The 23427-nt window shown below is 38.3% G+C and overlaps 1 protein-coding gene across 3 annotated transcripts in view; it reads left to right on the top strand.

The window, feature by feature from the left end:
• Window positions 1-23427, top strand: part of NKAIN3 (sodium/potassium transporting ATPase interacting 3) — a 1223038-nt gene that overhangs the window by 720021 nt on the left and 479590 nt on the right. The gene's annotated exons all lie outside the window — the stretch shown is intronic.

The raw sequence follows: 23427 nt of genomic DNA, 5'->3' as shown, positions 1-23427 counted from the left end.
CCTTACCACTCAACTCCACAATCTTGTTTCTGGTTCTAACAGAATCTGCTAATTGACATGAAGCTACTCTTTCAGAGTTCCTAATGAATATCCTATTGCAAAATCCAGTGGCCCCTTTCCAAGTCCTCACACTCATGTAATTTTCCAGAGTTAACCATTCATTCCTTCCCCTACTTAATTTCTATGACACTGCTCTTTTTATCTCTTCTTCTTCTTCTTCTTCTTCTTCTTCTTCTTCTTCTTCTTCTTCTTCTTCTTCTTCTTCTTCTTCTTCTTCTTCTTCTTCTTCTTCTTCTTCTTCTTCTTCTTCTTCTTCTTCTTCTTCCTCTTCTTCTTCTTCTTCTTCCTCTTCTTCTTCTTTTTCTTCTTCTTCTTCTCCTTCTCCTTCCCCTTCTCCTTCTCCTTCCCCTTCTCCTTTTTCCTCTCCTTCTTCTTCTCAGTATCTACTTCTGACCTTCTTTTTCTTCACCTGCCCTTTAAATGTAGAATTCTTGGTATTCTCTGTCCCTATGTGTTCTCCCTGTATGATCTCAGACGCTACTCCAGCCATCATCTACCCTCAGGTGATTTGAAATTTGTATTGTATACACCAGTTATTTTCCTAGGCTCCACATTTACATATACAGCAGCTTGATGGGCACAGATATTCCTCTGGACTTCCAAATTTAATGTGTTCAAAGTGTAATTGGACTGTGAGGAGGTGACACAAGAGCATGGCCTTTGTCTTCAGATAGACCAGGGTTAGATCTCTGGCTCTTAGTTGCTACAGGACCTTGGAAAACATGCTTGACCTTCTTGTGCAGCTGTAAAATGAAGAATACCAAACAGGTCCCCAACCCCTGTGCCACAGACTGGTACTGGTTTGGTCCATGACCTGTTGGGAACCTGGCTGCACAGCGGGAGGTGAGTGGTGGGCTAGCATTACCACCTGAGCTCAGCTTCCTGTCAGATCAGAGGTGGCACTAGATTCTTATTGGGGGAACCCGCCCCCAGTATTTCAACTTAGGTTCTTTCTATTTTCCCTAAGTGTTGGCCAGTCTAAGAAATAAAGAGAAAGAGCACAAAGAGAGGAATTTTATAGTTGGGCTGCCGGGGGTGACATCACATATCAGTAGGTCCATAATGCCTACCTGAGCCACAGAACCAGCAGGTTTTTATCAGGGATTTCAAAAGGGGAGGGGGTATATGAACAGGGAATAGGTCACATGCTTCATGGGGCAAAAGGCAGAGCAAAGATCACATGCTTCTGCAGAAACAGGACCAGGGTGAAATCAGAAACTCCTGATAAGGGTCTATGTTTAGCAGTGCACATATTGTCTTGATAAACATCTCAACAGAAAACAGGGATCGACAGCAGAGAACCCGTCTGACCTCAAATTTACCAGGGCTGGGTTTCCCAATCTTAGTAAGCCTGAGGGTACCGCAGGAGATCAGGGCGTATCTCAGTCCTTGTCTCAACTGCATAGGACAGACACTCCCAGAGTGGCTGTTTAGAGTCCTACCCCCAGGAATGCAATTCTTTTCCTAGGGTCTTAATATTATATTATTTGCTAGAAAAAGAATTTAGCAATATCTCTCCTACTTGCAGATCTGTTTATAGGCTCTCTGCAAGAAGAAAAATATGGCTCTTTTTGCCTGACCCCACAGGCAGTCAGACCTTATGGTTGTCCTCCTTTGTTCCCCAAAATCACTGTTACTCTGTTCATTTTCAAGGTACACTGATTTCATATTGTTCAAACACACATGTTTTACAATCAATTTGTACAGTTGACATAATCATCACAGGGTCTTGAGGTGACGTACATCTCCAGTTTACGAAGATAACAGGATTAAGAGATTAAAGTAAGACAGGCGTAAGAAATTATAAGAGTATTATTAGGGTAGCAATAAATGTCCATGAAATCTTTGCAATTTATGTTCCTCTGCCACAGCTCCAGCTGGTCGCTCCATTCGGGGTCCCTGACTTCCCGCAACAGATTCTCATAGGAATGTGAACCTTATTGTGAACTACACAGGCAAGAGATCTGGGTTGCATGCTCCTTATGAGAATCTAACGTCTATTGAATCTGAAGTGGAACAGTTTCATCCTGAAACCATCCCCCCACCACCAGTCTGTGGAAAAATTGCCTTCCACAAAACCAGTCCATAGTGCCAAAAGGGTTGGGGACCATTGCTATAAAACCTACTTTGCAGAATCACTATGAATATAAAATATCTGAAACAAAACCTGGCAAATGGCTGTCCCTCAATGGATATGAGATATTTGCTATACTACCTTCTCTCCAATGACTCTTCCTCCTCCTATTGTATTCCTGTTCCTTTAGTCATATCATCATCCCATAGTCATTTCCTCTTCCTTCTATCCCAGTCTTCACATCTAATTACTGGTAATGTCATGTCATGTAGATCCTGTTTCTCTATGTTCCATAGAGTTCACCCCCAGCTGTCTGTATTTTGCTTCTTTTTATTTGTTCCTGGATTGTTGCAATAACAGTCAAACTGATTTCTCTGTTTTCCATAAATGGAAAACCAAAACATCCATTATTTCATTATCAGAGTTTTGTTGTTTTCATTTTCAGGAAACACAGCAATACTCAGGTTATTCTTTTTAAAACCCTTCAGTAGCTCTGTGTTGCCTACAGCACAATGTTTTAATTCCTTTAGCTGTCAATGTCCCTTACAGTGTTATAATTACTGTCTTTCCAAACTGTTCCCTCACTACTTCTCTTTCTGCTCTAGTAACACCAGAGTTCTCAATGTCCCTCAAACAAGCTATACAGGTTAATGACATTCTTTCAGTTTTGAATGCCCTTCTTCCCCGAACAAAATGCCAGTTACTTTAGCCAGGTCTTCCTTTTTGTTCCTGTAACACTTACTTGAATCTCTGTTTAGTACTTTTTCATTCTGCATTTTATTGTGGTTAATATGCAAGCATTTTCCCCCACAAGCTAAATCCTTTGAGATAAGACTAGATAAATGCAATAAAGGTAGTAAAAAAGAAATTCAAATGCTAAAGGAAGAACCAAGAAATGTAATTATGCAAACAATAAGGTCAATACAGCAATAAGGGCAATTACTGTGGCTTTGCACAAAACTTCATTTTGAAACATTTATCAGTTAAGATTTGGTTATTAATTCATTCACTTCACATATAATTTTGGGGTGAATTCCTTGTGTCTAGTCCTAGGTATTGAAAAGCAACTAACAAGACAGTTCTGGCTCCTATTCAGAAAAAAATTGTAGGAAAATGTTATGTACTTCAAACAACCTTAGAGGAATATATACAACAGTTCATTATTAAAAGCAAAATTTATCACGGTACTAAAGTTTGAGAAAACTTTCTCATTAGGAACATAATGCAGGAGATACTGAGTGAAATAATGTATAAGGTCGTCAACAATAGTCTTATAATAAATATAGAAGCATGGTTTTATATGACTGTTAAAGTATAACATTGAAAATAATTTATATCCCCTACTCTATAGAATGCCTTTACATACTAGGGACTTGCTAAATAGTTGTTGAAATCAAGCACTAAATCTGACTTTGCTGATCTTTTTATCAAATACCGATAGATCCATATCCAGTAGTATCATTGGTATCTTAATCAAAATGGCCTTGTGAATTTATTTATTTGGCACCAAAGAATCTTTATCTGATGGCCTATACGTATTAGTTTCCCATTGCTGCTACAACAAATTACCACACAATAGGTGGCATAAAATAACCAAAGTTATCTTATAGTTCCATAGTTTAGAAGTCCCATATAGTTCCCAGTGGGCTAAAATCAAGATTCTGGCAGGGCTGGATTCTTTTATGGTGACTCTAAGGCAGAATCTGTTTCCCTTCCTTTTCTAGCCTCAAGAGGCAACCCATATTCCTTGGCATGTGGCATTCTTCCTCCATCTTTTAAGCCAATAGTGTTGCATCACTCTGATCATTACTACATAGTCACATCCCCCTCTAACTGCAGCTGAAAAAGATGCTCTGCTTTAAAGGACTCATGTGATTACATTGGACACATCTGGATAAATCAGGATAACTTCCCCATAACAAGATCCTTAGCTTAATCACATCTGCAAAGTCTCTTTTGTCATATATTATATTTACAGGTTTCAGGGATCCGTATGAGAATATTGGGTGTGGGGGACATTATGTCACCTGCCATACATCTTACTGTCATGTCCTAATTTATAATAGAGACTACGAATTCCAAAGTGCCATTTCAAAGATGCAAATTGCATGATATAATTCTATACCCCTCCCCTAAAACAACAGCAACAAAGATTACATTTCCTTAGAATGCATGGATACTTGCTATTTGTGCATGTGTGACTTAGGGCATGTGCACTTTTTTCCCTGTTTTTTCTTTTTCTTTCTTTTTTTTTTTTTTTTTTGAGATGGAGTCTCGCTCTGTCACCCAGGCTGGAGTGCAGTGGCGTGATCTCAGCTCACTGCACCCTCTGCCTCTTGGGTTCAAGTTACTCTTCTGCCTCAGCCTCCTGAGTAACTGGGACTATAGGCACACACCACTACGCCCGGCTAATTTTTGTATTTTCAGTAGAGACAGGGTTTCACCATATTGGCCAGGCTAGTCTCGAACTCCTGACCTCGTGATCCACCCGCCTCAGCCTCCCAAAGTGCTGGAATTACAGGCATGAGCCACCGCACCCGGCCTTTTACTGCTTTTGTAAGGTTAGACTTTGGAATTAAAAGAGGGTGTCTGAGGTGACCATGTCAGAATTTGCTCCTTTACAGAGAACATTGGAGATCCCTCTTTCCCTCTCTCTTTCTAATGTTTTGCATTTTTCAACACGTGATGTAGAATTGATAATGGATTAAAAGCATTTTTTCCATTTCTTTGACTAGAGCAAAATGAAGCCATAAAAATATCTACCAACGCTGGGAAGTTCTTGCATAAATGACTGGTGTTTATTGCTAATGTAAAATGTTTTTGATTGTGAACATGCTGCTATGTGATCTTCTGAATAAAGATAATTTTGTACTGTGTGAAAAATTTCCCTTTGTTTTCCAAAGTGTATGAGTGGTTACAAAAAAATATTTTTATTATATGTCTGTCAGTTTCACTATACAAAATTGAAACAATCTTGGAAGTTATGAGTACAACCAGATGGATGAAGATTTCTGATTCCAGTCTGGAATGTGAACAAAGCGTACAATGCTGTTGTGGATTATGAGTTATTTACTAGGACTTATCTTAGAACAACGTAATCAGTACCTCAGCAACTATCTAGTTCTGCACACAGCAGGCACTCAATAAATGTTTATTATTTGAATAAGAGAATCATTTTATTTTTCTTCCTGTTAATAGTTGTTCAATTCTATTCTTTCCAGTCAGTACCTCGTACTACAGTTGTTCATAGAGTACCTAAAATTAATACACACTCCCAAATTTGTTACATTGTTTTGGAGAATACATGACTCAGCCCTTTTGCCAAATGCTATACCTTCCCAGAAGCCTTATAATTATACTTTGTTAATTGCAAACCACAAAGCTGCCATCATTTCTTTCTCTCTCTCTCTTTTTTTTTTTTTAAAATGGTATCCCAGAGTAGATAAAGGAGCCATGATTTATATGACTCTCTTTTCCTTTCTGTTACAAACTTGTTTCCCTCTCCCACAATAGGAAGAAATTATTAGGCAGATTAAAAGGTTTTCTGTGTGGAATCTGTAAAAGAAGTGAGGCTTGTACTTGGCTGCCCACTGCAAAGGCCACCAATAGAGTAAGGGATGGCAGAAAGGACACGGAAAAAGAGATGCAGGCTGAGATTGAATCAGGTGACCTTTGGAGAGATTCTGCTGACTCATGCACTGGTGCTTGAAAGTTCTGTGTTTTAGTTTCACTGTATAAAAATGTCCTGAAAAACATCTTAGTATGTTGTCTTTTAGGCTTATCTGAGACAGATATCCGTCAAATGTAGTGACTGGGCTTCCTAAGGGAAGGTGATACGTTACTCGTTGTAGGAAATAATTCTTCATATGTCCTGTTCCCTAAATAGCTGTTGAAATTTGTGTGCTGGGCTGTGGAGAAAGTAGTTCTGTGAAAACCTGGGGAGAATCTGATTAGAGAGTGGTGAAGCCTCCCTGCAAATGCACAGGAAGCACAAGGGAGAGGAAGGCAGTCCCTTCAGGTGGTGACTCTGAATCATTCCAGTCCAACCCTTCACAACAGAGGGACATGTTTTTTGCTCAGTTATGGCAGGTTCTCCATTTGCAACAGTTTGCTTTAGACCCATTCTTGCCCCTCCCCCTCCCCCTTGGACATCACTCTTCTGGGCCTTCTTTTCACTTTACAGCTCACTCAAGCCAAGTCACCACCATTAGTTTTCCTTTGCCGCACATCACAAAAGCCCCATCCACTCTCACGTTAGGATGTGGCTTCTGTGACAACCATCAGAGCCACAAGCCAAGCCCCTCATTGTCTGGGGACCAGTTAGTCATGTCTACTTGGTTTGCCTACCTGGTTTGTTGGGAGATCTTGATAAAATAATATGTTTGACATGCATGGCCAGCTCCACAGTGTTCTTCAAAGATGACGGAATCAATCTTCTGTAAAGATGGTGATCTAGTCCCTCACTGTCTTCACCTCTCAGCCAGGCTTTGGTGTTCATGTGAGTTTTATTACGGATTTTCTTTCAGAATGGTGATATTTTAGCATGACATTTTTAATACATATTTTTTACTTACAATTGATCGAAGTGTAACACAAACACAGAAACATACACCAATTTCAAGTGGGTGGTGGAATGAATTTTCACAAAGTCAGGATACCCATGTAACAAACACTCAGATCAGGAAATAGGACATTACCATCATCAGTGCCCCGATGCACACCTCACGCCCCTCACAATTCAACAGGTTTCTAAAACAGTGTATTTTAGGAATCCAGTGACTTCTCTACATAGTCATCTGTGGTTTCCCCAGTATGCATGGCTCTGTATATCTTTAGTGAGAAGGTCACTTTCTCTGCAGGGTGTAGCCTACAGCTTTTTTGGGCAAGCAAAAATACCTACAACAAGTGAAGGACATTTAAAGGATTGAGCTTCAATGTGTGCAAAATCAGCATGAACTCTACATGTGATGACTAAGGCATTGATCATAGAGAGTAGGAGATAATAATGCAGTGTGGGGAGGGGATCCCAAGCAAAGCTTTGTCAGAAGCTGGGAATGGCATAATCGAGACATTTCTTCTTCTTATCCCTCACCTCACCCTATACTTTGCACCCCAGATCCTGTTTTGACCACTGGCCACACCCATCTATCCATGGAGAGTTCCATCCTGCAAGATGTGTAGCCCTTGTTCTTCTCCTGCTTTATCCACTACCTTTGCTTATTGCTGAGCTTCTCCTGTCTGCTCCCGTCCTTTCTTTTCTTTTCTTTTCTTTTTTTTTTTTTTTTTTTTTTGAGACGGAGTCTCGCTCTGTCGCCCGGGCTGGAGAGTGCAGTGGCCGGATCTCAGCTCACTGCAAGCTCCGCCTCCCGGGTTTACGCCATTCTCCTGCCTCAGCCTTCCCCCGTGTAGCTGGGACTACAGGCGCCCGCCACCATGCCCGGCTAATTTTTTTTTTTTTTTTTTTTTTTTTGTATTTTTAGTAGAGACGGGGTTTCACTGTGTTAGCCAGGATGGTCTCGATCTCCTGACCTCGTGATCCGCTCGTCTCGGCCTCCCAAAGTGCTAGGATTACAGGCTTGAGCCCCCGCGCCCGGCCCGTCCTTTATTTTCAATGATGCATGTCTCCGACTTAATAAAAACAGCCTTGGGTTTTGTATTTCTAATCTATGGGCTATTAATGAAATGCAGCAGTGGTTTCATCCTTATCTCTAACCACCATGAGCATCCAAGTGCCAAGTGTATATTGTGATCACTAAATTGCCATGAGACCCTGGCCCACAATTCCAGGAATGTGCCATTTGCCATAAAGCTAGATCTGAAATTGCTATTAACTCTTTCCTCTGACTTTGGTCCTTCTACTAGGATTTTCTTTCTTATCATAACTCTCCTAAATATTATATTGTCCAAAGTTCTCTATTACTAGCCTCATTTTTATTGAGACTTTTTAGACATTTCATTAAGTCACTCACTCCATGAAGACCAATTATGGCAAAGCACCTGTTAGAGGCAAAGCATTCTATTAGGTGCAGGGAAATAATAATAATTTGCATGTGGATCTTGCTTTTGAACAAATTACCAAGGGACATAGGACATGTGCATAAATAAGTACATTTTAAGTGACCAAAACGATTGACAGATATGGATGGTTGAGAGATGAGAAGTGGGGAGTAATTCATTAGGACTGGGGTGATGAAAGAAAACCTCTTGAAGGAAGTCACATTTTAAGAGGGCCTTGAAAGTTGGGTTGGTTTTGGAATATATGATGATTTGGTAATCTTGGTGGTGGAATCAGAATGAATAAAAGAAAAGTGAAGACCAAATTGAGTTGTATAAAGAACAGTGAATAGTTAGGTATTGTACCTGTTAGAAATGCTTACAGGTGAAAGAAACATCAACATCAAAAACAATAAATGCTACCAAACTAGCTCAAACTGAAAGGGCATTAAGGGTGTGTTTTGCAAAAATTCTGGAGGTATTTTGTCCCAGACTGACCACCACCTGAATTCTTTGTTCAGGGCCAGCCATGTCATCAAGGGCTAGTCTTCTCCTATTCTTACACTCCATCATTCTTAGCACATTGGCTCTTCATGTCAGCTTGCCATGACAAATCATGGCAGTGCAGAAGCACATGTCCATCTCTAGGTCAATGGCTGGGAAAGCGATGGGTTTGTTATGATTTTCTGGGACCAACTGTATTCCGGGTCCTTATGAAAATAGGGTTTATTAACAAAAGGAAAGATGAGAAAGAAGAGGAAGAGGAGGAAGAGGAAGGAGGAAGGAAGCAGAAGGTGGAAGGGAATAAGAATAAAAAGAAAAGATTAAGGAGGAGGTGGAAGAGGAGTAAGGAGAAAATGGCTTAAAACTTGAGTTTTAGGGGCACAGTGAGATCATTTTGGCTACAAAGTGGGGACCATATTATGGGTAAACTGGTAAATCTCATGGTCGGCTTTCAGTCTTTTTCCTTGACCTCTTATTTCACCTGTTGGGCCCTGTTGACTCACCTTCCGCCTCTGTCCTGCTTTTTCCTGTGTTTACTTCCTAATCTCTGGCTGCTCCTTTTCAAGGTCGTTTGTTGGTGCCCGCCCTCTGTTTCCCACATAAGTGGCAGTACTCCCAGGTTTCTGTCCAGGTCCTCTTTCTCAGTCCTTCTAAGGGAACTCACATAAACACAACTTTATATACATTGCTCTCAAGCCTCCAGCACAAATCTTTAACTGCTCTTTCTGCCTTGGATCTGCCTCCCCACACCCTCCCCATGTAGCTCAGTCTCTGTGGATTCCCTCAAGCTTTCCCTACACCCTGGAATTCCACACCATTTCCTTGGTGTTGTCCAACAAATCACTTCTCATTCAAGAGGAATTTGTTTCAGGATGCCTCTCTGCAATCTAGTTCTTACTTCCTTCCTCAGGGTTCCCTGTGCCCTCCCCCACCTCTTCAGTGCCTCTCTTCATGCTTGCTTCACTGTACTTAGTCATTGTTTCAGGGACCAGTGACTCTCTAGGCCACTCCAAGACCATTACAGCCTGCCCACTGCAGGCCACTCTCAGATGCCACCCAGATCCCTGGAATAGTCTTCTTATCAACCTCCTTGCAGCCCTCTGGCTATTCTCCAAATTGTACTTTATGTTGCAACAAAATGATCTTTTCTAAACAATAGTGGTGTGATGACTATCCACTGCCCAAAACCTTTCCAAGAGTTCCTGATATTCTCAGGAGAAAGACAAAGGCCCTGACATTTCATACAGAATCCTACAAGGGGCCTCTGTCTTCCACCTTGATATACATTTGTCTCCCTCTTGCTTTCTCTACCACAGTTCCACCAGCCTTCTTTCATTTACTCCAAAGTGGCATGCCATCTACCTTCCTCCACAGGATCTTTGCAAATGCTTTCCTTTGCCTGGAATGTCTATCTTCTCCACCTTCACCACACTAGCTGCTACTCATCTATCTGATTGCAGCTCAAGAGGTACTGCCTTGGGAAAGCCTTTCTTAACATTTGGATCCCTGACTTTATGGAGCCTTGTCCCACTCATTCATTGTGCTTGTCCTTATTTATGACCATGGAATTGTTTTTGTGATTGTTTGATTAATATCCATTTCCCTCTCTAAATAGTCTTCTCTGTAAGAGCAGCAGCTGGGGCTATTTTGCTGATGTTTTTATTCCCACTATCTTGTATGGTACTTGGCATGTCATAGACACCTAATAAATAGAGTGCTTTTAGCAAAATGAACTTTCTATTTTATACCATGAAATTCTGGGAAACTGAGACAAGCCTGCTTTAGTGTTATATTCCAAGGACTTTGAAGAGTTTTTATCTATGAAAATTGCTAAAATTATTGATAAATGATTGATTTAAGAAGGCATTGTGGATGTCAGGCTAATGAATTTGTGATGATTGATGGAAGACTGTGTATTTGTAGGCATTTATTGCCCTAACCAGCTCATCCCAGATACCCTCACCCAGTATTTCTCTCTAATGTTCCTAATCCATTCCATCTGTCCCAGTTTTCTCTTTTAAATGGTCAGCAAGGGCCTGGAAACACGTTCTCACTTCTGGCCCCTCTGATCAGACCAAGGAAGCAGAACTTCTCTAATATATGACCAGGGTCTCCCTGGTTTTGAGGGATTTGATGTTCTAAGATGCCTCTGTCTTGCCAAATTTGTACTCTGTTCTGTTTCAGTCTGTTATTTATTGTGGTTTTTTAATTCTCCCAACTGCCTCTCTTAATCTCAAATTCCACTATTCTACTTGCTCAGTCCTTTCATCTAGAAGTGACACTGGGGAAGGAGGTACATTGAACACTTTCGTGAACCCAGGTCCTAAATGACAATGTGTTCTTAGCAATGAACAAACTGTGTTAGTGCCGAAGCTGCTGCCACAAAGAAAACTATCTTTCACCTGCAGAGTCTATTTATGTGACCACATGTTTCAGCTCAGGTAAATCTTCAGTATCCTCTCATCCTGCCTTTCCTTTCTGATTAGGAAATCTTTTATTTATCATGGTTTTCATTTTCTCTGAACAGATGGTGCATTACCAACAAGTGACAAATGACTATCCTCCCAACAAGTATTTAGAAACAAACAAAATTAACCACAAGAAATATGGCAGCAGGGTGCGTAGGAAACTCACTAAGTAAATGAGTTTATCACATTATTTGCTTCCCTACTGGTATCATAAGATCCACTTTTGAAAAATATATATAAAATGGTTAAAGAAACTGATTTAGACAGATCAGTTAACATCATATATATTTCCTCCAAACACAATTATTGGGAAAAATAACTAATCTTTTCTTGTCAAAGCATTTGCTTTCCTAGAAGACAGCAGAGTTCTGTTTAGCCTCACGTAAGGAAATAGTGTAATGCATTATGATAAATAGATGCCTCACACCTTTCTAGGAACGAAAAATTATGAGGCCTTTGACTGTAACTAGATGAACTGAAGCTAAATGCAACTATCTCCTTCAGCAAAAGAGACCCAGTTGCTGCTCTCAGAGATTGCAGTTTAGAGGGGGAAACAGATATTAATCAAACAATCACAAAAACATGATCACAAATATAAGCACAATGAATGAATGAGAAAAGCTCCATGAAGTCATGAATTTGAATAATAAGAAAAGCCTCCTTCAGGAAGTGATTCTTGAGCTGCAATCAGATAGATGAGTAGGAGCTAGTGTGGTAAAGGTGGAGAAGACAGACAAACATTTCAGGCAAAGAAAGAGTATTTGTGGCCGGGCACAGTTGCTCACACCTGTAATCCCAGCACTTTGGAAGGCTGAAGTTGACAGATACTTGAACCAAGGAGTTTGAAATCACCCTGGACAAGATGGTGAAATCCCATGTCTACAAAAAAAAAAAAAAAAAAAAAAAAAAATTACAAAAACTAGCTAGGTGTAGTAGCACACACACGTAGTCCCAGCTACTAGGGAGACTGAGGTGGGAGGATTGTTTGACCCTAAGAGGTCGAGGCTGCAGGTGCCACTGCACTCCAGCCTGGGTGAAAGAGTGAAACCTGTCTCAGAAAACAACAACAACAAAAAAGCGTAAAAGCATTTGTAAAGATCCTGTGGAGGAAGGAGAAGACATGGCACTTAGGAGTAAATGAAAGAAGGCCATTGGAGTTATGGGAGAAAAAGCAAGAAGGAGACAAATGTGCATCAGTGTAGAAGAGATAGACCCCTTTTAGGGCTCAATGTGAAATGTGAGGGCCTTCCAAGAGTTCCTGTTATTCTTTCTCCTGAGACTAACAAGAATCCTTGGACACGGGCTTTCAGCAGAGAATTCCCAGCTTACTCTCATTGTTTGAAAAAGCTCATTTTGCAACTAAAGGCATTACGTCTTCAAAGCTGCATTCTATGACATCCACTCATGCTCAGCATCAGAGTATGCACTCAGACTTTCTAGATATAAGCTATAGATACTTTTTAAAATTATTTTTTAACATAATGCCACCAATTCTGATTCTCTGAAATTCTTCAACCTATGAAATATGCTTTGAAACATACGTGCTTTGGATGAAAATGCCATAAAATGGAAATATGATATACCCTATAAACAGATGAAATTATGTATGAGAACATCTTAGGAAGAGGATAAAATTAAATCAGCAACTGAAACAGTAATTGTAAAATATTGTTATATTTCCTCACTTTTTACAGATACTTCACTGATAAAAAGGGGAACAAAATATGAGATTGTTAGTCACATGATTTCCTTACCATGAACAATAGTTACACACTTAAATGTGGGCTGATAGTAGTTTAGTCAGAGTCCACACTTCTTTGAGAAGTTGATGTTCTACATGAGTTAGTCATGGCAAAGTGAATAAATAATTCATGTGTTACTACTCCCCACCCTTCCCAGATAGATGTAATGTAAGGGATATTAATGCACCTACAAGCAAAAGATGGAAATTCTAACTTCAGGGATGAGCGTGGAGCTAGGTGGCCTGTTCCACCGATCTCTCTTTCCTTCTCTCCTGAATCGTCAACATTCAAAGCTGCAGTGGCATCTCACATCTTTGAAAACAATTCCACCTTGATCTCACTTTCCCTTCAGCTTTCAGGTCCTTCCACTCCAAAATAATCCATAATGATATGAGGAATATGTGATTAAATGTTGATATAATCGTAATCCTTAGTTTGTAAATTCATTTTCATTTTCTCCCCCAGTCCTCCCTGACCACCGCTCCCTTGTCCCTGTCCACTTCCAGAGCCTCTACCATAATAATCATGAATATCTCCTTGACTGTAATATATCATGACAATATTGTTTTGTCTGGGTATGTTTTCACAAAAACAAAATTATGCTAAATTTTAAGAAAATTGTGCTGAAGAGTAATTTTGACTTTAATTTTTTTCTATTCAACACTTTTAAAACTATTCAAGTTTCTACATGTATTTTTTTCAATTTATTGTTTAGTTAGCAAATAAAAAGTATATATATTTATGGTGTTCAACATGATGTGTTGATATATATGTGTTTGTTTTAATGTATTTCTGATGCCTACTTGCAGTTTCATAGCATAAATCTTGCATATTTTCTCCTCCTTTCCTAAATCGCCTCTATCTGTCCCATGCCACAAACAACACTGTGGTGAGTATCATTACGCACACCCTCTATTTTCTTTTCTTAACTTTTATTTTAGGTTCAGAAGATACATGTGCAGTTTACATGGGTAAACTGTGTCACTGGAGTTTGTTGTACAACATCCCTTACTCAAAAGAGAGAAATGTATTTAGTATATATATCCAGGAGTGGAGCTGTTATATCCTAGGTGTGTGATTAATCGATTGCACCACGGACTGCTTTCCAGAAAGGCTATATTAATTTACACTCTCAACAACAATCCTCTAGGGTTTCTGTTTCCCAGCATCTTTCTGACACTTGGTATTATTTGGGCTCTCTAATTTTTGCCAGTCTGATGGAAGAAAACTCTTATCTTGTTTTAACTTGCATTTATTTGATTGCTAGTGAGGCTGAATATTTCTTCATATACTTGTTAATCATTTGGATTTCACTATAAATTATACATTTAAATTACTTGCTTATTTTTCTATTGTGTTTCCTGTCTTCTTGATTTGGGAGTATTTCCTTAGATTTTTAAGATATTACTCCTTATTGATTATAAATCTTTCCCTGTCTACGATCTGTCTGTCAACTTTGTCTAAGGTATTCTCTGTTGAACAAAACGCTCCAATTTTTTTAAGAAAGGAAGTAAAGCACACTTGGAAGAGAGCCAAGCTGGCAACTTAGGAGATTCAAATGCTAAAGATCCCACATTTAAATGTATGGTTTGTATATTTGGCAGCCTCAATGTTTTCTATATATTCTTCTATTAACCTTGTAGTCCCACCTTTCACATTTAAGTTTCCCTTCTGTATGGAATGAGGTAAGGATTCAGGGTTGTTGATTTTGCTTCAATTGGTAGTTTTGTCCCAATATCTTCTGCTAAACAGTCTACCGTTTCACCGTTGATAATGGTGTCAGCACTATCATATATTAAGTTAACCTTGTCATGTAGTATTTTCTGAGTTCTCTGGGTTACACCAGCACCATGCATCTGTTTGTTAGCAGGACCTTAATATGTGTGTTCATATATGGTAAAGCAAAATCTTCATTTTTGCTCTTTGTCAAAATAACCTTAGCTTGTTTTATTCATGTCACTTTCAAGTACGTTTTCCAAAGTTCTCAAGATTGTTGTTTGGTATTGCATCAAATGTATATGTAAACTTGAGCAAAATTAAGATCTTTAAAGTGTGAAATAATCTCACCCATGAACAAAACTTATCTCTCCTTTTACTTAAATATCTCTTATGACCTTTAACAGAGTTTTTAAAATGTGCTCTGTACAAATTTTATGTATTCTTGGCTAAGTTATTACCTAGAAATTTCCTAATTTTGTTGCTGTTGTAACTCTACATCAGTAGTCTGTAGCTTTCTTTTTGAGATTCTCCCTGTAGATATACCAAACTGCCAATTTGATGTTTTCATTTTGAACATCTCTCATTACCTAAAACTTCACGTGCACCCAAATGTGCATTTGATCTCCACCCTGCTTCCAGAATATTCCCCCTTCTGTATTCTACAATGTTAATAATAGCTACCACTTTCAGTTCCTTCCAGACATCTGATTATAAATCTTTTACTGATTTCCTACCTAAACTATTCTCTTTTTCACCATTTCATTTGACCCCTCATTAAGTTTTACTTTAAAGCTAAAGTTGTCTATAAAAGCAGTCTTTTCAAAATTAGCACATAAATATTGATTGAATAAATGAATAAATTATAATTTTTTTCTCTGATTGCAGAGGTTGTTGATGATTTTTAGACCATGGCAGCAATATTTTTTCTTGCATAAGCATAAAATATAATTCTGTTGACACAAGTACAGTTTTTAAAATAAACTTGGCCTTAAAAATGCAGTGGGTATTAATAAGAATAGTATGAAATGTGCTGTTATAACAAATATCACCAAACTCTGAAAGTTTATTTCTTGCTAAGCAAAGTCTGCTCTGGGTATAGGTAACTCTCTAGAGCAATTGTTCTTCATCCCAGTTTTGGTAGTGATACAACTGAATGGAATCTTCACCGTCCTGTAAAAACATTATCTGGAACTCAGTCTTGTTCACTGACTTTGAAGGCAAAGAGAATACCGTATGATTTTTCATTGGCAATGAAAAACTTTAGATAGAAGTGACACATTTCACTCCCACTCTTAGACCATTATCTGGAACTGCACCTAACTACAAAGAGGCAGGGAAGTTTAATCCCCCCAAGAAGAATTGGATCTGGGAGAGCACCAGTCATCTCCACCCCACAACGTGTATGACCAAGAAAGGAAAAGCAAATCCACTCACCCATAACACAAAATCCTTCACGTTTCTTTCCATCATTAGCATATTGTGTTGTGGACATTTTATTCTGTCAGGACCATCGACTTTAAGTTCTTCTGAGATAATATAGTCTACAGTTTGTTCAGAATGGTTCTAGTTCTCATGTTTGCTTTTTAGAATTTTACTAGAAAAGAGAACGATCCTGGAGAAACTGTATCTATATCTATCTAGAGCTATATCTATATCTATATATATCTATATCTTCCATTTCAAATGGCCTGGGAATCATACAGCATGAGCTGCCCTGACTATGGTCATATTCAGCCAAGGGAGTTAATTGTGAGGGAAATATTGGAGACTCATGTATAACTCAGCACCTTAAGATGCCCACTTGGGCCAGGCACAGTGGCTTATGCATGTAATCCCATGCATGTAATCCCATGCTTTGGAAGACCGAGGTGGGAGGATCACTTGAGGTCAGGAGTTTGAACATGGTGAAACTCCATCTGTACTGAAAATACAAAAATTAGCCAGGCATGATGGTACACACCTGTAATCCCAGCTACTTGAGAGGCTGAGGCACGAGAATCACTTGAACCCAGGAGGCAGAGGTTGCAGTGAACTAAGACTGCGCCACTGCACTCCAGGTTGAGTGAGACTCTATCTCAAAAAAAAAAAAAAAGATACCCAGTTGATTCCATCAATCATTGAATTTATGTCTGGTTTTGGGCTATTTAGTTAATCTCTGTGTATCCATTTTCACTTCACCAAATATTAATAGTAGTAGTGCCTCCTCCTTGGGGTGTTGAAGTATTAAATAGGATAATGCATGTGAACTGTTTCTGTGGTCCCCATCACATTGTAAATGCTAAATAATCACGAGTATTGAGAATATATGATTTCATCATGATTTAAACATTTGGTCCTACCTTTTGGCATCAAGTACATTAGGTTTCAAAAGATTTAAAAAGTCGATTTTTCCTCAAAACACATAAACATTGCTTTTTAAAACTGTGATTTTTCAAAGTTAAAAGGTGAGACCAAAAAAAAGAACCTTGAAATAGTTTGTCTGTGTATTTGAGGTGTTCACAAATAATCTCAGCTGTTGCTAAGATAGCATAAGGAAACAAATCTTTTAGTGACCTGGATTCTAGCTCAGATTTCTGCTAACTAGCTTCAGGATTTAGAAGTGGAGTTAATGCCTGGGCCCCAGTTTTGTCAGTTCTACTATGAAAGAATTTGGGCAATCTCTCGGAGTCATTTTAGCACTTGAATTCTAATACTGAATAGCTTTCACAATGTGTGAAGTGGATATATTTTTCCTAAGGGTAAAATCAATGCTCCAAAATATTTCATGTAGGTATTTGTACCAAAGTTATACACGATAAAAAATAGGACATCAAAAAAAAAAAAAAAATTTGGAGACACAGTTCCTGTCTTCAGTGAGCTTCTACTAGTATGGTTAAATTCCTGGCAGTGTTCACATATTATAAACAGATGAAGTAACCAGAGACTTGTATTTCAAAAGGTCAAGGAAAAGATGGAAGGAGGGTTGACTTGCTAAAATTCTTGTGATGATTCATTAGAATCTCTGGAAGCAGAAACCTCATATCTTCTGTTTTCATCCTTCTGGATGCTACCCTGTTTATACAGGCCAGATTCACTTTTCATTACTCTTAAAATGGTGCTGTCTTTAGTAAATGTCACATCAGAGAAAAGCTTCTGGTTTAGTGCATATTTTACTTTCTTAGAAGCTCAAAATCTATGAACATATATTCAGTATGAATGTCTACAACCACAGGGATTACACGTATAGCATCTTCTTTTGGTATCATTAAAAGACACCTAAAGGGGATTCAAAGAAGAAAAAGAAATAAAAATGGCTTTTATTAAAGTGATAGAATTGAAGCTGATCACAAGAAACTCAGCCTTCTGTGGACATCTGCATGATCATCTGCATGATCACTCTGCATGATCGCTTCTGCTGCACAAAGTTGGTTCTGACAAGGGGCCTTTTCTCAACACTAATCCATGAGTTAACATATAAAAACATCATTTTCAAGGTGTAACACTGCTCTTATATTCATAGCCACTTGCATTCAAAATAGCTTTCTAAGTTTTCAGATTTTCATCTTAGCTCTCTGAATGTAGCCTTAGAGTACAAGACTCAAGCCATGATCTCACACGTAGTTCAGCACAGCCCTGTGCAGACAGGCCAGATCAGAGGCCTTCCTGGACCAGCCAGGCTTCCTGAGGACTAGGAATATGTCCCGATGGACTTGCAAAATTTCTTTCTCGGTATTTTCCTTTTTTTGCAGACTTTGCTTCGTAGCTCTCATACACAAAATCTGAAACAAGACAATCTAACAAACAAATAAAAAAAATCTTAAAATTAACTTTTTTTTTGTATTTATTAGATGTATGTCACCCACCTTAGACTGGCAGCAAGCTGGGGTTCTGGGACTATGTAGATATCCCTAAAATTATCTTCTTTGGGCTGCTTCTCAGCAGGACCTTGTGATGCACTATTTAAAATCCTACAGTTCTGACATCCTTCTTTTCCTCTTTCAACCTTTTAATCCTGTGTCAGATTAATGATACTTAGGGAAGTATAATAAAAGACTTTATACCCATTAAAGGATTCTTTCCAGGATTTTGATTTAGTTACATGACAAATAGTAAAAACATAAAGTAAATTTAATTTTTATAATATATTTTATCTAACCCAAGGTATCCCAGATATTATCATTCCCACAGGTAATCAATATAAAAATATTAATAACATAAATTCTTCTTGTCATGTTAAGTGTTTGAAATCCTCTGTATTTTACTCTGAAACACATCTTAAACTGGGTGCTAAATTTTTATCAGCAATACTTGAACACTACTTATATGTCATAAGATTGAATTTGAAAAAGTAGATTCAAGTAGAAAAAAAGCAAAAACAAGCTCAAGTTGTTTCAAACATAATTAAAGTATTTGAAACACTGAAATAACTACAGGTTATTATATCTAAATTAAATTAAATTAAATTTGAAGTTTGGTTTATCAGTCACACTGACCACATTTCGAGTATACAGGTGGCTGGTGGCTCCCATCTTAGACAGCCAAAGGCCTTTTATTTTACTCAGATTTGGTAAGACTTTACTGGAAAACAATATATAGGTCTGGACTTAAAAGCTAAGAAGAAATAGAGGTAAGTTTGAGAGACAAGCAAAGTGTCACAAAATACTTTTAAATACTTTTAAATTTTGCGAAAATATGATTCACCAGGAAGACGTAAAGACTCTTTTTACGTCTGCTTGTGTAAAAAGAGTGCATGGCATAAGAATTGTTAAGAGGGGCCATTCTCCGTCTCTGACGACAGCCAGACACAGATGAATGGATTTCAGCTCTAATGGGGGAGATTGTTTAGCTGTAAGAAAAAATTTCTCTCTATTCAGAATAGAAAGTCATGAGAACTGTGTCCCTGGAGCTCATTGAAATTAGGGCAAATGTGCCTCTGTCTGGGATGATTTAGTTGTAGCCCTTCCTGAAGGTTGGGGGATTGCACCAATCATCTCTCAAGGTCTCTTCCTGCTGTGATGCTGTGATTCCAGGAAAACCCATGGGTAGAAAGGCCACACTGCCAGCTGTTTCAAAATGTCGTTTTTGCAAGGACAATTAATCTTTGTGATTACATGACTAATGCTATAGAGTTTTCAAACTTTTTTTCTTTTCCCTTGTCTGGGAATGTGTTGAAAACTGAGCAAGCACTTAGCTATGAATGCTGGGAAGCTGTGAATTGGTGGAAGAGTCCTTTCTATGTCTGTAAGTGTTTTCAATGGGCAGTAAATCCCATGTGTATTTCAGAGGGGCCCACACATGTTCCTCCTATTTAAATGGTTTTCAGAAAACTGCTGAGATCAAGGACACATTCACATTCAGGTAAATGTAGCGGGTGGACCCATGCCCCTCCACCCCCAGCAAATAATCTTGAATTGCTTTAGTTGCTGGTAATGTAGCTGAATCATGGACAAAAAGAGCATCTTGGATCTGGACCTGGATTGCAGCATCTGGCTCTCTACAATATTGTTTCCCATTTACTTCTGAAGATTCGTTACTGCAGAGTACTGAGGGGCTGCCAATTCAAGAAAGAATGATTCTAGAAACTGACAAACATCTCTGGCTAATGTCATCAAATACTTTTTTCCTGGATAAGATCTAGTTAAGTTTCCCCCTAAATTGTTTTATTTCTTAGTCTAGGGAAGTCTGAATTCTTAAATGCTATAATTGCTTTTAAAACGTTAGGAATGAGGGACTAGAAGCTTTCAGTGTGTTGGTTGAGATTTGCCATGAATTTTCTGGACCAGACAATGATGGCAATGTCAGTTAAATTGCCTGGCTACCCCAGTCCTCTCACAAAGGTGAGAGTGAATAGTCTGCAAAGAATCTAAAAAGGCAACAGTCTAGGATTTTCTCTGAGGTTAGATCTCATCATATTCACATATAAAACATGTATTAAATATAGACATATACTGCTTAATGACATTTTGGTCAACTGCAACCCACAAATACAAATGGTGGTCCTATAAGTTTATAATGGAGCTGAAACATTCCTACCACCTAATGATACTGTAGCCATCGTGACATCATGGCACAACGCATTACTCATGTGTTTGTGGTGATGCTGGTGTAAACAAACCTACTGTACAGCCAGTTATATGAAAGTACAGCAATACAATTATGTACAGCAAAAATACTTGATAATGATAGTATATGACTATGTTGCTAGTTTATTTATTTACTATACTTTTTATCCCTATTTTAGAGTGTACTTCTCTACTTATTAAAAAAAAGTAAGTGTAAAACAGCCTCAGGCAGGTCCTTCAGGAGGTATCCAGAAGAAGGCCTTGTTATCATAGGAGATGACGTGTCATTGACCCTGAAGACCTTCCAGTGGGACGGGATGTGGAGGTGGAAGATAGTGACATTGATGATCCTGACCTTGGATAGGCCTAGGCTAATAGGTGTGTTCTTGTCTTAATTTTTAATAAAAAAGTTTACAAAGTTAAAAAGAGTTAAAATAGAAAAAGCTTATAAAACAAATATAGGAAATATAATATTGTATTTCATACTAATAATTATCAAATAACAAAGAAGATATTCTTTTACAGCTGTAAAGTGCATTTGTGTTTTAAGCTAAGTGTTATTACAAGAGTCAAAAAGTTTTTAAAATTAAAAAGTTTATAAAGAGAAAATGTTACAGTAAGCTAAGTTTAACTTATCACTGAAGAAAGTACTGTTTAAAATAAATTTAGTGTACCCTAAGTGTACAGTGTTTATAGTCTACAGTAGTGTATAGTCTTGTCCTAGGCCTTCACATTCACTCACCACTTACTCACTGACTCAACCAGAGCAACTTCCAGTCCTGCAAGCTCCACTCATGATAAATGCCCTATACAGGTGTGCCATTTGTTCTTTTATACTGTATTTTTACTCTACCTTTTCTATGTTTATAACACAAATACTCATAGCTTCATTACAATTTCCTACAGTATTCAGTAAAATAACATGCTGCACAGATTTGTATCCTAGGAGCAGCAGACTATACTGTATACTCTAGATGTGCAACAGGCTATACCATCTAGGTTTGTATAAGTACACTCCGTGGTGTTCTTACAACGAAACTGTCTAATAATACATTTCTCATAACATATCTCATTGTTAAGCAAAGCAAGATTTTACTGTGCTTGAGGGAGCTGAGGAACACTTGACCTTGGGCCATAATAACACAGTGAGCAAGTTTCTCAATATTGACCATGTTTCTCAATATTCTTTAATGACTTACCTAAATAAACACAAAACTTTAAAGCAGTTCAGTGAAAAGTGAATGACTAGGCAAACTTGTAAAAGAGAGTAATCAAATAACCCACTGGGTTTCACTGTTGTATACCAGAAATCAACCTGTTTAGGACTGGAATGTTTTTAGGAGCAGGAGACAGAAAATGGTTAGATCTACACTATAGGGTGCACAGCATGGGACATTGTGGGGCCCCCCAAGGTACCACAGTGGGGGATCTCTTTATTTCTTATGACCATGAAGACACCAGGGCTCTGAATATTGAGAGAGGGGAAGGAGGTAATGCACCCATAGCAAGTATGTTTCACGCTTACAGGTACATCAGCTCTCCTTTGGAGTGTACAGTGGAGCAAGGGTAAGAAGCACTGAGTTCTGACTGTGATGCCAGTAGCGCTACCTGGAGCCAGGGTTCTTCCAAGCCTCAGGAAGAGGAGGATGAATTAGAAATACAGCTGTCTTGTCCAGCCTTACTATTTTACAGATATTTAGCATAGCCAAGAGGAATTCTCACTGTGTTGCTTTGGTCCTCAAGGATAATGATCTAGTCTTATATTAACAATAATTACTTTTATATAATATTTTCTATAATGTAGAGCTGAAGACAAGACCCTATGTTAATGGCACTGATAAATCCATTACTCTAGATTCCTGGTCATGCATGTATATGAAAAACAAGGAAAGATGGATAAAAGAAGTAAAAAGGTCACCAGACTAAGTCAGCCCCCCACCAAAAAAAAAAAAAAAAGTGTATATATATATATATATATATATATATATATATATATATATATGCAAATATATCTTGGCCAAGAAAGATTTTAAGGCAAGTAATTGGTTTTAAGAATAACAAACAGGCTATATCTTTGATTTATCTAAAGATTCATGTTGTCATCTCCAAAGTTTTCCACTACAGAGATTTATGCTATCATTGGATCTAATTATGAATTAATGATTGATTCATTTAGGGAATAACTCGACCAAATGGCAGTGAATTGAAAAATGAACAGACCCTGAAGGAACACATTGTCAGTAATAACTAATTCTGTCTGCTGATGGCAATCAGCATAGGTCACTTAGAAAATAGCCCTGGATGGAACCAATTACTCACCTTCAATCCACAGTGAGTGGTTTCCTCAGCCTTGCACTACTGACATCAATTAACCCTCATGGCATTCTTCAATTATTTGAAATCTCCAGGCACACCCATCCTTCTGAGGTAACTACTTAGAACATTTCAAGTTTGTTTTGCTTTCTTAGCAAAGGTTTTAAGCAGAATAGCTGTGATATTTTCACTCTTTATTCTTAAAAGCACTCTGCCCATCCACGTTGGTTACTTGTTTACTTTGTACTCACTACTGAGTACATCTTGACATTTTATAAATGAATACAGGTCTACAGAGAATTCGTGAGGTACTCGAGTTTAATAGCTCCACTAGTTTGGTGCTCTATATGGTCATATTAAAGTTGTATTAATCGCACATCAGGATTGATTTTACTGCAAGGTCCATGAGAAAAATCCCACACCAAACCATCTATTGTTTTGTCAACTCTCTTTGAAGAGGCTACTGTGGTAGGGGTTGGCATGGAGAGACCCTTGAAGGGTAAATGATTTCA

The sequence above is a fragment of the Macaca thibetana genome, chromosome 8 (genome assembly GCF_024542745.1).
Source record: "Macaca thibetana thibetana isolate TM-01 chromosome 8, ASM2454274v1, whole genome shotgun sequence".
NCBI lineage: Eukaryota > Metazoa > Chordata > Mammalia > Primates > Cercopithecidae > Macaca > Macaca thibetana.
This window is presented reverse-complemented; position numbering and strand designations above follow the sequence as displayed.